Below are 17,913 nucleotides of genomic sequence, written 5' to 3' on the forward strand. Positions count from 1 at the left end.
GTGACATCGAATATCGCAGCCAAACGTCTTGTGCCGGTGTGTCTTGTCTTGTTTGACGTTCGAATTGCCGACGTTAAATGAACGCGACCTCACCGTGAGTCACGTGAAGCGATTTAAACTACAAACACTGCTGTCAAAATGTTTGATCGTTTCGAGACCGAAAGCCATTCCTCGTCTTCGGGTAAACCGGGGAGAACTTCCCTACCCGTCCTCGAATATGACAAGTACATGTCAATCAAAGTTCTAGAACTATTCTACGGCCCCGTTTTGGGGGAATTCCCAAACGATTTGATAACGTGAACGGGCTGTAAATTAAATGGGACAACTTTCTCCACACAGAGTCCACAACCAAAATTCAACCGGCATTCGGCACAAAAGCACACAAACTCATTAATGTCCACCCGTATGTCCACCGGGACCCGGTCCATGCCGGATTATGTCTACACCATGTTCCATTCATCCCATTAAGGTTCATATCCGGCGATGACAGACGGGTCGATTCTGAGATCCTCCAAGGACTCGTGCGATGGGCTCCGACATCCGTATCTCCAATCGATGTCAACGACAGCAGCCATCATCATCCATCCGATCCGTTGTTCTAATAATGACCCACACTCCAGTCGCCTTCACCAAAACCCTGGTGAAAGCAGCTCCGAGGCGGCTTAGGCCGGGGAACTCCGTACCGTATGGGGATCGGGCTACTAAATTTTTAATTCCAAAAGCGACCCTGTGGGAAATCCACCCGCTGGTACGCCAACACTCAGGCACCGGAAGAGGCATGGACGGAAAACTTGGCAAGTGACAACGCGCGCTGACAGTTTTCCGATTACACATACACACACCCCGCAGGGGACCTTCCTGAGGCGGAGTTTTCCTGGCGCCGAAAGAATACGAGAACGTGCGTACACAACTCGACTGCTCTCGATGGAAAGTTTCACCAACTTTTCCACATTGTCATGCATAAGAGAAAACGTCGTCCAAGTTTCCCCGAGTAGACCAAAATCCACACAAAATGTTCATGGCAGGAAACGATGCGTTCCACACGGAGTTTCCGAGGGATGCAACATCATTTGCCTGGGGGAACACATAAATAACCAGGTTAGCATTTTTTTTTTCTCATCAGCTCCGGAGCTTCCAAATCCAACCACGATCCGAGCGGAGAACTCGCGCGCGCAGACACAATTTTGCCGCGAATTAATTTGATCAAGTTCGCCCTTAACGCTCCAACGCGCCTGCAGTTCGTGTATCTCACTGTCCCTTCTCGGTGGAAGGAGCCGTGGCGGTGGGGGCCTTGCTCACCGGAGCTTGTACCCACTCGATGTGGAATCATTTCGCTGGCTTCGGGCTCCGGTGCGGCGGTAAAATCGATACGTTGGTCTTGGTCTTGGTGGTCACGCGACAACTCCCTCCACCGTAAGCCGCTTAGGCGCACAAAACAAGGTGTGGGGAGGATCGGCAAAACGGAACGGTGCTTCTCGCGAACTTGCCTCTACCATATGTAACAGGAGACGGTTTGCAAGTTGCCTTCCATTTTTTTTTTTTCGAGTGGTTTCTTAGAGTATCATAAGCCCCACATATGGTACTTGTTTATATTCGTTCATCTTCGGTAAATTAATCTCCATCACACCATTTTTTCGTGTGCACCGAACCAACTCGCCGTCGAGGTTCTAAACGGTGTTTCAATAGTTTATCGATACGGTGGTGCCTATGCGACTCACACGCACCGGCAGGTGAGGTTAGTTTATGTGAAAGTTCAATAAAGCCCTTAAATATTCATGCATACACATACCGACGCCGGTGAAGTCACGAATCGATCCATGGCAGCCCCGACCCTACTACGTTGCCCTCGATCAATAATTTACATTAATGCAGTTCTTTTTTTCGTTCCTCAGCGCCACCGGACCTCCTAATCCACCAGTTGTTCGAACGCACACCACGGACGAGCGGTGTGTGTTGTGCCACAACGTCGACGACGACGCACGGCCGCCCGTTACCACTGACCTATTTTGCGGAGGTTGTAGTGCGCACCGTGGCTGCAACGAGTGCAGCATGCGACGACGTGAAGTGCATTCGCTGTCGGTGGCTATGCGTTGCGCGAGCCGCGGTTTGGATATTAACGCCGCTTGCGACCACCAACAAACGAGAGCGGAGTGGTCGGTATGTGTCACGTGGCGGAGTACCGAGATATAATCGTTGTGGGCATTTTTGACGGGTACCTTACCCTCCCCCCTGGTGCAGCATTGTTTGTGGTCAGTTAATGAAGCAGCACACTATAATTTTGCTCCGCTCGATATGACAATGTCATCCATTTCCACATTCCTGGTGTACGTGGGGAATATAAACTAACATCCTGCAGCGCGTTTTTAACATCGTTTTGCCATCGGAATCCAGGCACGGAGCAGAATATCTGTTCCGAGTCACCGGCGGTTTAGCAGGTTCCATTAGATTGCATGTTTATGGCATGTCGTGAGATTTGCCAAACCAAAGTTTTGCCTGAGGCGCATTGCAGATATTTCTCTGGGACCAAACTGTCTTGAAGTTGGGCTTTACTCCAACCTCTAATTGTGGAACGATAATCTCTAGTTGTAAGGTAGATAATTAGTTTCAAATAAGATATAAACTTTGGTAAATAGTGGTCCAGCACCAAAATGCAAATATACCGGTTTGTAGCAGTTGGATCAGAAACTCTGACCTTTTCCAGAATCGCGTGCAAAACACATCCAATCCATTTGGGCTCTTATTAAACAAGGACTAACAATGATCTCACCAAAGGTTCTTAACATGTCGTCGCCAAAACCTACTCTTCCAGCTAACCTTATCAATTTCTCACACCAGCTGCACCCGATTAAACCGGAAAAGTCCAGCCAGCGATTTCCGCGCGCGCCATCAATTCATCGCCTCTTTCTTTTTCGACTCCGAACCGGTTCTACGATGTATCACCAAAAAACGCGAATATTTTATCGCCCATCCACGGACGTCCATTAACGGAGAAGGAAATAAAATAGAACCAAAATCACCGCTTTTTGGCGGAAATATCCCGCTCCTCCTCACGGGCGCATAGTACACCTCTTGCAACCGATTGTTTGGAGCACTCTTTTTGGGGGCGATGAATACTAATGACATGCCACGCGTTTCGTTCGCGAAAAAGGAGCCCCAACATGACTAAATTTGTACGTGCGGACCCCCGCTCCGAGCGGACGGACAGACGAGCTGGCTCCCGCCGAGTGGTTGGAGAGCTGCCGCTTGGCACACCTTATTGCCACCGAAATCGTGTTTCCTACTCAAAAACACCTAGCTCGCGGGCAAAAGGCTTCTCTCCTTGGGGCCGTTTTTTTTGGGAGGTGGGGAAACCTTGCTTTCTGGCGGTTCATTTCGGTTTCGGTGCGGTCATTCGGCGATCAAGGTGAAGGTCGATCGAATTGATGTTTCGATTGCTTCGTTGCCACTCGTCCGCTGCTTGTGGTATATGTACCAGCAGGTTGGGTCTTAAAAATCTCCGTTGCACGACGCCCGAACTTACGTAACGTCCAAATGGAGCTCCTCTTTGCCTTTCCTTCAAGGACCTGTTCTCACCATCCTTTTTACCCGCTTTCTCCTAATGACTACTTTCTATTCTGGGGAAAAAGCTGCTTACTCCAAGCTCACTCCAGCGATTCGAGCGCCAAACGATTACCGGCGAGCGAGCAAACACGCCTAATTAACTCTCACAATGCCATTCGGTAATTAATAACAAAGCCTACAGAAGTACGCTGCGGGGGCAAAAGCGATGGAAAAATGATTCCACCGGGGACCTTATGCTCCGCCAAGGACAATCTGAGCACATCTGTGTGCCTGGGAGCGGGCGTTATGTTGGAAACAAACCAACAAACGCAAGGTAATCACATTCCAGTATAACTTAACGTACATAATTCTTCCAAGCCGGGAGCTCACCTCAACGCGCAACATTTATGGTGGGGTTCGTTTTGGCTAATTAATTTCATGTTCAAGCATGGAAGGAAGTGTTTCCCGCTGAAAGGCAGCTGATCCATCTTCACCTGATCTCTAATTTCCTGTTTTAATTGGGCGAATCACGATGGTTTTACTGTGCAAATTCATCTTCCAATGCTCGCAACGAAGGGTTTTTCGCTCGAAAGGATGGTCTTGTGTTTTGGAAGTTAAAATTTAGCAAGAATCCTCCCAAAACTTTTCATTTATCCTTTCTAGAATCGCAAAAAGTAAACTATCAAGGCCAATACTTTGGAGATTACACTGAATCCCATCAATTTTAATTACAATTTGGGTCTCATTATTAAACTGAGGGCACAGATTATCAACTTGGTGGTATGAAGCACCATCCTCTCGATAGCAATATCTTAATCAAAGCCAAACGGCTCCCCGATGGTTTGAGATATCTTCGTAATACTTTTCGTACGAAATGAGAATGGATTTGCATTATCCTACTGAAAACAACAAGAAAAAATAAAACCGAAACAACTTATTCTTTGAAACGATTCCGACGTAGAGGAGAGCTTTACCGAGAAAAGCTTTAGAGAGATTCGGCCGAAAAGTTCCTAGCAAGGATTGCGAAACCAAGTCACTTGATCCTTTCTCGACAACCCATCCCTCAAGAAAGCCACATTTCTGATTATACAATGATTTTTCCTGCCTAGAAGTGTGCAAACAGAGCAAGTAGCAGAAACGACGACGAAAAACCTTCAGCAACATGAAACATACGCTTCGTTCCGCGTCCTAACGGGGTTTTCACGGCCCTGCTGCCGTCATCGGACATGCAATCATAAATTTAAACTATTTTTTCCACTTTAGCCCCCCCGCTCGGGAACGAATTGCAATCGATAAAACAATCAAACGCAACTCGAACGGTACCCTCCGGCCACTCGGTGGAAAATGGGCAAACGGGAAGGAGGAAAATTTAACATTCATTGAGAATCGTCCAGCCGGAAAGAGCTGTGCTTGCGCCATTTGAAAGCTTTCCACGGCTTCGGTGTGTTAAAAACTTGTTTAAATTCATAGCCGGAAGCGAAAGGAACAAACTCGTACTCGTTCCCGATGTTGCTAGCAGTATTTCTGTTTAATAAAAGAACGAAGTAGAGGCATGCATTTTTCAAAGTTTTAAACGATGAAACTTCTCGTGAGATTGCTAGGAGTGTAAATATTAACACTCTATCCCGAGATTGAACCTGGAATAACTGGCCCTGGTGTGAAGGGATTGGTTTCGTGGAACAAAAGTTCGCGGTTTGTTGACTCCCGTTACGTCACGTGTTGGGTTGGAAAAACTATTCCACGCGGTTCTTAAAACCATGTGTATGTAGCCATGTTATGTAAGCCGAAGGACTCCATGGAGTGTCCATGCGTCCGGCGGGGTATTGTCCGGGGTTGAAGTGGAGTAGTGGCCAACAATGTCTACCCGCATTCCGCGAGGTGACATTCAAATGAACGCCGTATACTATCGCAGGACATTTGGCAGGTAGGTGAGAAAATGAATAAGTCCTTTTTCTCCCTGTCCTTGTCAAACGGGCAACACACTCCACAAATCACCTGCCATCGCCTGCTGGGAGTGTAGAGGCACGTCAAAGTGTCAACTCTCCGAAGAAGAAATGCGTAAGTCATTTCGAGCAGAGTCATAACAGTTGTTCACTGCTACGCAACAACTACTACGAAGGATTTTCCTGACCGTTTTATTTCCTTTTTCAACCCCACCGAAAGAACATCGTTCATGGGATTTTCCGATATTCCAAGCACCTACTTTCTTCGTTTCTCTCTCTCTCTCTTGTGTTTGACTCTCCCATTTATTTTCCGATTATCTCCGCGAAGGGAAAATCCTAAACAACCTGGTTTCGAGAGAGTAGCACCGGTAAAGTGAATCCTTGCGAGAGAATTTTCTCTGCGAAACCAATTTGACAGGAGTAGTACTGTTTTTTTTGCATTGCGGTAAAAGTGTGTGTCTTGCTTGTGCAGGACTTCTTTTTCCTGTCCCCTTTCACTTTGCTCTTCTTCCCGATGACGGATCCGATTCGATGCTACCACCAGGACACGATACTTCTCTTATGTAACATGGATGCACAGAAAACTTTTTTTCCACATCAAACCCGTGCTGGAAAATCTACACGGCAAGCAGTCGATTTTTTTCTTGCAACGTCGTCGAGATGCTCTCCCTGCCCCTCTTTTCCCAATCGTTAAACGAGCAGAAAAATGTCCATCAAGCGAAAAAATGACACACAGCTCTAAAACGCCTACTATTCGAACTGCAACAGACGGTAAAATGTGAAGCTTATAATTACCTTGCACAAAGAGGGGCTTCTCTACCGGACGGGCAACTAGAACCAGAACGACTCGACTGTTCTTTGTGGGAATTCCTCCGTTGAACTATCGCTGGGCAAAGTATCCCCGAAACTGAAACTGGGCACTGCGTTTGATGAAAACTTCCTCGCTTTTCAGCGCACACACGCCGTCCAACTGTGGAACTGGGCTGAATTTCGGTCGGTGCCAAATCCGATTCCAGCCAACCAGGTGCCAAATCTAGCAAACTTTTGGATAGTTGTGTAACAGCTTTTGGTTCTGTGTGCTCTGGACTCGAGGCCGACGAAAGGATACTGACGTTCGGCCACTACAATCGTCCTCTGTGCTAAAAGACGTGGGGGAAAAAAATGGCTCGCAATTCACTCGCTTGTTCTAACCGATTGCACCATTGCGGTATCCTTTTCACACCATTTTCCAAATCGCTCGCTCTTTCTCTCGTCTCTCGCTCTTCAACCGAAAGGATACATTTGACAGTTGCGCCCCAAACAGGGAGAGCCTTTCGTTATCCTGTGTCGGCAATGGGGGCACAAATACCAGCACCGAAAAATAGGTGGAAAATTCTGTATGCATGTTGTTTCCAGGTGTTGGTGTATGTAAGTGGAAATGCCGGAAGGCAGTAAAGAACGGCCCGACGAACTGCTGTGGAAAACCAGTGCGTCATGGCGTGCTGGGTTTTTGTTGTGTGCAGTGCATTTTGTTTCTGTGTGCGAAGGGGAGTTTGTGGTCGGTTGATCAAACAAATGCACTCTCCCCGTTCTTGAGTGCAAGTGCACGACGGGAGTCCGCGATCGGACCAGGAGACGAGACGGTTATGACACAGTTTTCCAGGTACCATCAAGTCCAACTAACCGGACGGGAGCACACTACGACTAGACTAAGGGAAAAGTGATGAAATGATACTTTCTACACACAGTAAAACACCGAAAGCAGTTAGTTATGGGACCGGCGGGAAGCAACGAAACACGATAATGGGATGATCGAGTGTGTGATGAGGGGTAAATTGTTTTCGTCCCAACCACATTACGAAACACGAGGAAAATCAATAATCAATGCCTACTGGTAGTTGTCAGTTGTCGCGCCTAAACTAAACGCCTAGCGACCAATTATCTGCGTTTTCCCTACTGTTGCTCTACCAAATGTGGAAGCCGTTGTTAGTTGTCTACGCATTAGGGTGGTTAAGACCACTCTGCTATGTTAATGATGTCTAATGTATCGACTCTTTCTCTTCTATCTATTCTAAACTAGAAGAATTTCACTTCACCCATCACCTAGAGGTAGTAGAGGACTCAGAAATACGGACGGGAAAAACGGGAAAGAATGCTACGTACCTTTAAGATGTGTTAGGTTGCTTTAGGGAAAACGATTTCCCAACGAGATCCCGCACGCCGATCAAAACAATGTCACGCGAAACAACGACCAGATGTCAGATCGTGTGACGTTTCGATCGCGAGTTTTCCTGCGCCCTTTTTTTTCTTTATAAGGAAAACCTGCGGGAAGCGCACGCTTCGAAGTGGGGACTTCACCGAAATTACACAATCGTCGATCCCTTTTCCAAGGCCGACACTCTTCTGCTTTCTTTGCGAAAGACTCACTGTTTACACAGAAACTGGTGGAAAACCAAAATGAATCACTAATTAATCGACTTTGCTCGCCAATTGCGCCTCTCACAGAGAAACGACAATCTCAAAGGAGAAACCACAACACAAATATTCTGTAAACTGCAGATGGGACACTGTTGTTTTTTGCTTTCCTTGGCACCTTGAACACCTTTAATGGTGATGCGAAGAAAAGCTTGCGAAAGACCAACCTTTTGCGTGACCGACCTCGTTGACTGTCGAAAGAAGACTGACGGATCTGACGTTTCGTCTGCGAAACCAAAACATGTCAGAGGTCGCAATAATTAATCTTTCTGCTAAATTCTTTATAACTTTTTAGTTACAGTACCGATTTTGACAACAGACCCCTCAAATGAAAGGTCTTTTTAAGACGCGCAACTTTGTGAAAGTAAAGATTTATCCATCATTTCTAGTTTTTAAGAATAACACCTGTGATGGAACGAGTTCGCCCTGCGGGCGAAAATGACACGAACCGGGAATTTTCCCGATACGAGTTCGCCTTTTCGCCTCGAAAACGAGCGGCGATTTACCGGTTTGATGATCTTTCAAGGACATTGGCCAAGGTTGCTGAAATAAAGCTACACCGCTTGAACAAGGTGGCTAGACTAATGCTGTACCACGCACAACCAAGGTTTGTATTTCAAGCTTCAAACTACAACACTTTTTAAAATCAGCACAGTCAAAACCGTTGCAAAAGAACTGGCGAATGTACGTATTTTTTTAACGAAATGCTCTCATTTTGTGGCAGTATTGAAAAAAAATTATAAGAAAATTATATAAGAACTTACGGAGGCGTCTCGATGTGCTGCATTTCCATGGTTGCCATGTTTCTGCGCTTTAAAGATGTTCTTCTTGGGTGACTCTGTTGATCTTTTTAAAGTGGCTGCGTTGTACCAGATGCTTTTTGAACACACTGCACAGATCTGTTTGGGCACTTTACTGGCACTCACACTTTTTGCACTTTACTCTTTGGTAGCTGATAAAAACAAACAAAAAGCCCAATTCACATTAACCTTCACACGAAGCAGACTTGTTTGCTAAGCCAACAGAAATAATAAACACTAAAACATCGACCCAGTGCTCGAGGGACAACTCATTTGACATGATTTCGCACTACATTTCTACACTCGTCCACTTCGCCGTTAATGAGTGATAGCAGTGCGCGGTGCATTGCTCAAACTCTTTGCCACTACGGAAAAACGGTTACACACGCGATAAATAATTCCTCCGCAATGCTACACTCTTGCGCTGCGAGAAACCACCTTCTCCGACGCTCAACAAAAATGATCACCACCGCGAAGAGGAAAACGTTTTCCATCCACACATCATCCCCACCACCGCGCGTTCATTAGTGATAAAGAAAGAAGACTAATCATAGGTTTGCACGTGCGATCAACAACAACTGGTACCCTGCACCGTTGGCATCCGACACCTGGTGAGTCGGATGGTGGTTGAACAGCCCGAAAATGCGGATTACGTCAAGCACTGAAACTGACGGCGCCGGTGTGCATGACTTCTTATTCGTTATGCTGATCGTTCACGTATCAACCGCCGGGAAGGTCACGAGCCAAGAAATCCCCCACAGAGACCCGAGACAAACATGCACGGGAGGATGAAACCAGTTCTGCGCGGAGATCGCCTGGACAGCCTCTCCTCGGGTCGGGAGGAAAGGAAAGATGGATGTTTTTGCGTAGCCAGATCGCGAAATGACTGACAGTTCGTCGACAGAAGAACCGGCCATCAACGTGTCTTTTTTTCCTTCAACCTGTTCACTAGCATCCATGTAGTTGTGGCCAACATACCATAGCCGCCCTTGAGGAGAAGGGCTTAAACACTGACCAAAACGAATCAACAATGCTAGGTTTTCAACCTACCCTACGATATCTTGCGTTCCGAACGAGGTTCGACAATGGAAATGGATAACGAAAACCGGCATTCCAACATCTCACCAATGTTGTCGCCTTACTTCGGCGCCACAAACTAGTTTCCTTTCTCCCCCGAAAATGTGTCGCCGATAGTCTTTTTTTTTTTAATTTCACGCAATGTTCCCTTTTTTTGTTGCGACGCGGCCTAAATGTCGTTTTAATATGTTTATCAAGTTTTGAGTTCGAGCGGTAAATGTGGAGAGTTTATGTATCACATGGCCTAAGCTGGGTATTTGGCACACTCATAAACAAAAAAAGATAATGGTCACCAGAAGTATCTAGATTAAACCAGCTCAACTAGTACCACTAATCCGCTTAATTATCAAAGCATTTTCTTCAAAATAGATTTAGAAAGAATTCAAAACCCTGATACGTTAATAGTTGAGATTGTCGGAAACACTGTTGCACCTCTTCTCGATTGTTTTCATGACGAACGTGATACAGTCGGTGCATTTGGGAATCCCTTCGACTCACAGCTTAACCGGTTCTCAAGGTACGATCCATAAAGACAAAAAGTGCCCGTGCATTTACACACCTGACAGTACGTTAATATAACCGGCGTATCTCGTTGTTTTGCTATTTTCTTGCCCGTCTCCTCCAACCGCCAACGAAAGATGTGATGATCGCCTCCACCAACCGTCACTAGACACGTTCGATACGTATTGCCACCACTAAAGCTAAACCTCTCTCCTCCCGATTTCAAACGAACTCCACTCGAACTCGCGATGTGTGTTTCGCGTTTTATCGCACTTGAAATTCAAACAGGAACTTTCCACTTCGCACAAGTTTGTCTCACAGGCTCGGTTGGATCGATTCCTCCGATGCGGGTGAGTGGTGGATCAAAAGAAAGGTTTTTGATTGTCCTCTTATAAAAGTGCACCAGACGGAAGCAGAGAGAAAGAAGGTGACGGGAAGACCGGTGAGTGGGTTGCATTAGAGGACATCTTTGTTGTCGACCAAAACAGCATTCAACAAGTCGCGTTCGCGGGGCAATTAGAATCGTGTTGAAGTCGATTGTTGAAGTGGATCAAACATCTGGAACACAGTGGTTTTCATGTAAAAATGAAGCGTAAACAATCTGGATTCAATTAAATTTATTTTTTAAGGCAATAATTAAAATTCCATTTTTTTTTTTTCATTTAACAACATTTTGTTGGAGTTTAACAAAACGAGTTTTTATCCAAGGCCGAATGTTTTGAAAACAATTTTGTTCGAACATTGAAATGGTAGAAGAAAAGCGTCAAAGTAACCAAAACCCTTCAAGGCAATATTTGTTAGCGTCAATTAACAAAAGCATGGACCTTTAATATCATTCGTTAATTCAAATTATTTAGCCAAATAAAAAATTAAATATAATATTTATAGTAATTTTCTAAGCTCTAAAGATGCATGAAAAATTCTGTTATTTTATTTTATTTTTTTACGACGGCCAAACGAACTTGTTCGAAGTTCGAGCAAACGAACAAACGAAGATGTTCTCTTTAACAGTGTTCTGCTTGGCATCAGAAATCACTTCAAGGCATTGTACATTTGCTGTGTAATGAGCTCGCATGAGCCGCACGCTTAAACGCGTATATTTTGAATATCTACATCAAAATGTTAACCCTCTAGCGTATCTAAAGTGGAAATCTATTCCCTACACAATTGCGTATGAAAATTATACGCTTTGACCACTCTTGGTCCCTCGTCGGACTGGCAAATCGGACATACAAAAATTCAATTATTCATCAGCTCGAACGGATGAAAAAAGCCATGTACTTCACCGAGACTTCGATGAAGAGCACTCATCGCGGATTGTGATTGAGATGACTTCGCGACTGTTTGTCGAATGCAATCGATGGTAGGGCAAACGGAGAGGGTGAAAACGAAAAAAAAGTAGTTGAGCTGAGCTATTTGGATGGCAAAATAAAACTCCATTGCTGATGATGTGTGTCTGTGTGTCGAGGTATCTTTTTGTATTATTTCCCAATCGTATTTTATTGTAGAGGACGTGTCTGTATCGCGTTGAATCGTGACTAGATGAGCTACGACGAGGTCATTGTACACTGCATCATAAAAGATCACATAGTAAACATCTTCCATGTTAATTAGGAATAACCCTGGGGGTTTTCGCCAGTTGGTTCCATCGTTTCAAGCGAACGATCATCGTTATGCAGCATCCTGAAAGATTCACTAGAATCGCGGTGTACGAGATAAGATGGCCAACGCACACTGATGCACTCGCTAAAGAAAGATGCACCGCTTTTGCCCGATTCGATGAACGTGCCGACTCATTTAACTTCGCGATTTGTGCATTTTATTATTTTTCCCCCCGTGGGTCGCCTCGTCAACGTAGTAAACACACCGTTCTGCGCACTAACAGTTTGCTCCCTCGACGATGGACATAATCTGATCGCACCCAGTCGTTCCATCAACTGATCCGATCTGCCGGTATGCGTAACCATCGAACGATCGCAGAGGGATCATGCATCGCAATTGGCCATATCCGCTCGGAGGCGATGCCTAATACAGCTGGGCGGAATTCGACGAGAGTAGTGACCCAGCCTCGTTTATCGGCGTTGGATGGATTGACAATGTTTTGGGCGTATTTAGTTGTGTTGTCCGATCGCAGCATCCGAAGGCAACGTCACACACGAGTGGGTATCAAATGTGTGGCCCTCAAACAATTGACTTTTGTGACGACTCTGCTTTGCCCGGCGTTCCTCTTTTACAAGTTCAACTACAATGACAAGGTTTTTTTTAAATCGTCGATCGACGAAAATTGCCGTTTCGAGTATTTTTTCACGAAAATTAAATCCACCTCCACTTCATGTACCATTGGCGTTGTCACACGCTACGCAGATATACCCAACTTCCAAATGATCACGTTGGTTTCGACTAACAACTCCGTTCGAAAGAAAAAAAAAACAGTAAAAAACACCAGGTTTTGAACCAACAAAAAAACATGGCACACACGTTACAAATTTCGAGCGTTCGAGGGGAGTTTGCGTTCACTATCCGCGTCAGAGGACTCAGGACACGCGATCACCCACCCCACACGCCTCCTCCTCTCCACCCACAGTGATAGAAATCGCAGGCACCCCGTCGGGTGGAGCTGGTGGTCGGGCCTTTGGAATGTCATAAATCGGTGATGAGCAAAGAAAATACCCGAAAAAGAAAACACGAATTTATACCAGACGCGGGAAGCTTTCCGATAGACAGCCACGCGCGATTGGCGCTGGTTGGAAAGAAAACAACGAAACGCGCACTAAAACCGGTGAAACTCCTCGCGGATTGTTACCAGCGGACAACGGGGGGGGTTTACGATCTCGGATCGCAGACAGACCACTCAGACAACATCACTCGGCAAACGATTGACGAGAACTGAGCGCAAAACAAAAAGCTATCGACGACGGACGGGCCTCGCGGGTCTCCATTCGGTCGGCCCTAGGAATGGCTGAATTCGACACGGAGGTAAAATATCACCACATTTGAAGTGGATTTTAACAGCATTTTTAAATGACCCTGTGGTAGAGTATGAACGAAAAACATTTAAATTTCAAGTGAATTCAATTTCGTTACATTCGTTCTTAAATTTAATGTAATTACCATCTTAAGTACTCAAACAACTAATTCAACGGTTAAAATGTATTGGTGGTAGTATGTCATGGAATTGTAATAATTTGAGGTGTTGTTATTAACCGATTAACTTGTTAATGGCTCAACACATATTTGTAAATTAGAATATTCAAAAACACAATAAAATAAAATCAAATATTTGTAAACGTGGATTCTCCCCTGTCCTATTGATATTGTTGCAAAGATTTCATTAATGCTGCCTTCATGGTCAAAGGTAATTAACATCAATTAATGCAATTATCAATTTTCTAGTCGATGTCTTAAGATCGAGCGGAGTGTCTTATGTATAAGCGGTGAAACGTCACGCATGCGGGATGGAATTATTATTTCGACAAATATTTGACCAATAGTGATAATTGCACGAGAAACTACTGAAATAAGATAAAACAGAGTTTTTATTCGATTATGAATGATAAATGAAACGGTTTTTAGAATTTTATTATCAAAAGAACACTTGATTTTGGATCAAGAAAGGGACATACGAATCTATTTTGCAATAAAATAACGTGGAAAAGGAATGTGCGAGTAGATATGATTGAAATTTTACGAATAAAATCTAGTCTTAAGCAACAGGCATCTTGTATTACTAATTATGGTCTTTGAATCAGATTTCGGGTGTATTATTCATTTGAATATAAAAGTCTGTATATTGTATAGTATATATACTTTTAACTGAGACTTTGTTTCAGTTGGGTTTCGACACATAAAATTAAATTTTTACTGAAGAAGAAACAAACATTGGTTAAATAGAAATAATCTTCAAAGCAATTTTCTGTAACGCTATAGTGTCTGTAACTAACTAGTTACAAAATATTCAAATAAAACGATCTCCCGAGAAAAAAGCTCTGATGTAATTCTGGTTACATACATTTCAGGTGAAAAGATCAACGTTTCGCATCTTCGTTCGTCGAAATCGCTGATGTAGCACCTGTTGCATACAGGGGCGGAGCTAAATTGCGTGTTTGCGAATGAACACGGGTACGCTCGCGTTAGTGATGGGTATTACATGAATTCACCAAATTGGAACGTGCATTTTAAAATAATAATATTGGTTAAAATAATTAAAAATTCGATTGTATTACAATGCAAACTATGTTATGTAAATGAAAAAATGTTCGTTCAATTTATAACCATTTTAAATATAAAAACCATTTTCGGTTACCTGCGACCCACTTTTTCAATCTTTTCAAAAAAAAACGTTTTAAACGATTAACAAATATTTATTATTCTTAACACATTCTATGAGCTACAAGTACAAAACAAAATCTTCACCATCTTTTATGTTGTAAGGAACTGGAACTTGTTCACTGAAATAAACCTGTTGCATGGAGCGGTTCATCCCTTCCAGCATGGCCTCGGTTAAGGGTGGCTTCTACTTTAGCATTTGGAATGCACTTTTGTCAAAACAAATACGATTTATTCACAGCAATCTATGATCCATTGAACTGCATTTTGAAAGCAAGTATCGCATCGTGTTGTAAGTTATAAATTATTTAAAAAATAGGAAAATTATTTCACTGACCAAAGATACATCTTTCCATCACTTATTCTATTCGTGTACCACGGTACATGCATTCCGTTTCGCGTGATGAGAGTTTACTTGTCCATAGCCACTTCCACCATCGCTAACGGAAGCGCGCGTGGTTGTAACAACCCGGGAGTGTCTGCTTAGTATTCGTGGAACCGCGGCCATTTCCCCCTCCTGCCACACCAAACGCCGCGATCCGCACAAAAGGGCTGTAAACGACTTTGTTGATTAGCGCCAGACGTCGGCGCGGCCCCATCTGTCCGGTTCGGTTCGTTGTTCAGTCTGTGTGGAGCATCGCGTTTAGTCGGACGTTGACGTAGTTGCCAGCCATAAGCAGAAACCCGCGAGCAGTGATTGTGCGTGCGTACTTCTCGCTCGTGTGTCGATCCTCAACCAGCAAGCAGGCGAAGAAGAAGAAGTACCCCTAGCTCCGGTAGAACTACACTATCAGCACGGAAAGGTGAGAAGCGATCAGTGGTTTTAGCGAGTTTCTTGGACTGGCCCGCACAGGTATTTGTGAAGCGCACGACTTGGAAGTACACGTCACGAACCGCGATTGGATGTGGTTTTTTTTTCCGCTCGTAATGCTGTTCGCCTACCGATCGATTACCGCTGAGGTTGTGATGCTGAACAAATATCGCGCTTATCGGAGATATCGGCGTTGGTCTCTTTCGACCGGCTTTTTTAAATTCCTCCAGACCTCGTGGGTAGACGAGGCACGGGGCTCAAAGGCGGGGATGGATTCATTTGAAGATTGTGGGGGGCTTTAACGTTCTTACGGGACACAACGTGGCACTTTGCCGTGGTGGGATTCATCGTGGCAGACCGAGAACCGAGATAGTGAACCGCGTACTTTGTGGGGGTACAGTAAACGTCACCGTCGTCATTTCCCGCTATCGCGGGGAGGCGAGGCGTTTTTTTTCGTCTCGGGACGATTCGAACGAGATGGAGCATGAGGGGGGAATCGTTTTCTTTTACCAAAACCCCCAAACGAGATAGCACACCGACAACCTCCGGGAGTGCCAGCAAGCGAGCGACAGGGAGAGACAGTCAGAACCGCGCGCGCGTGCAGCATTACGGTATGGAGCATGAACATGAGCCCCACGGCGGGCCAAGATGTGGCGGACCTTTCCCCACCGAACCAGGGGGACGACGACTGGGAGGGTTGATTCCTTCATCCCTTTCCGTTCACTCGCGTGCCCTCCCTTTCTTTTGCGTGGCCAAAACAAGCGTCGCGCTGGTTCCGTTAGGTCGCCGAAGAAAGTTTGCTGGCCGGGAGCGATCCGGATACGGCAATCGTTCAGTCTGCATCGTTGTCTCGTCGGTGACGGCGGTGGTTCTTTTTCTGCAGCATTCAGCCCGCGTTTCCGTTGGAGGTGCTTTTTTCCTCAAACCGACAACCGTTGGGGAGGTTTTTTATTTAGAGTTTCATTGCTTTCGACGAAGGAGCACCGTAGTGAACCTGCTCGATCATTTGATCTGCAAACGTTTTATAAAAGGTTAGTATAGTTTGTGTGTGGTGAACCGGCTGGTGAACTCGAGAAGAAAGAAACCTCCCAAAGCACCCTCAGCACGGACCGGGGAAAAATTCCGGTTTTGGGAAAGAAAGAAAACCGGATCAATCGCCACTATCGTCGCCGCAGTGGAATGTTCAGTACAAGTGACCACAATTCCACCACCCGGCCCGGGGACGGAAGAAAAGTGAACGTTTCGAGACCGGCGATCGCGCGATCGAGGAAGAAAGATGCCAAAAAGGTCCGCGAGGTTCCGTTTCAGATGGTGGTGGTGGTGGTGGTGGTGTTTGTATTGCCGGACCGGCTAAAGTGACTTTCAAATGCCGTTATGCGCCAGCCCAGTCCAACGTGAACGGTTTTGAGCGATCTTCCACCGATCCGCCAAGGAAAGAAGGGAACGCCAGTGGCCACCGGCTGGAGGGAAATAAGTAAACTTTCTTCGGGCAAAACATGTTTCCACATGTCAAAGATACAAATGGTCATTCAAGTCAACCGACGACCACGGTTTGCCGTGGGAAATGACGTGTCGTGGGAAAAAAAAACAGCCTAGTAACGAACGAATTGATCATCAGCGAACTGCAAGTGCAAGGTTAAGCGCGATTGCATTTCATCGCGAGCTGCAGTGGCCATAAATGTTGACCAACCGTTACGCAAACTCTTATCGTTCGATTGTGTCTACGCGTGCAAATACGAAGCAAAGAAGAAAGGTCGAGTAGGTTAACGTAATAGCGATTAGAAGCTTTTGGCATGCAGCTGCACCAACCACCACGAATCGATCGAAACGTTCACCGTGTTTGATCAACAAAAAAGAAAACCGCTGACTTGCCTATTTACATCATAAAAATCCATCCTAGGACGGTTTAGAAACGTCTAAAAAGCCATTTAATTTAGTTCATATGATTAACATGAATTGAAAAAGGATTTTACCAAAATCGACTAAAGACTACTAAAAACTGCCTTGTAAAACTACCAGATTGGTATATTTAATATGGATATATATTTGGCATAACTTTTCTTGTTTGCTGATAGGAAAATGATGTTTGATCTCGTTTTGCTATGTAAAATTAAGTCGTCGATTTAACAATTCAGAGACATTGTGCAAGGACCTTTTTGAATGACGAAGATTTTAAAACTCTCAAGTGCGAACGATTTCATTCGCTAATTTTGCTTTAATTAACATATAACAACAACATGTTGATGGAAAACCAGTAGAAGGATGGTAAATTTCCGTAATTTCAAATGAAAGAATGAACAAAGTCATATGAATTCATAAGAAGTATCGTAAAGTGTAAATTAAACCTCAACGGTACTCGCGACATACTTCAATTTTATGAAAAAAGTTAGGGTGGTTGTTTTTCGCATATGTTATTCATAACTTATTAAAAACGTATGATACTTGATACTTGTATTGTACT

This window comes from Anopheles ziemanni, chromosome 2 (assembly GCF_943734765.1).
Source record: "Anopheles ziemanni chromosome 2, idAnoZiCoDA_A2_x.2, whole genome shotgun sequence".
NCBI lineage: Eukaryota > Metazoa > Arthropoda > Insecta > Diptera > Culicidae > Anopheles > Anopheles ziemanni.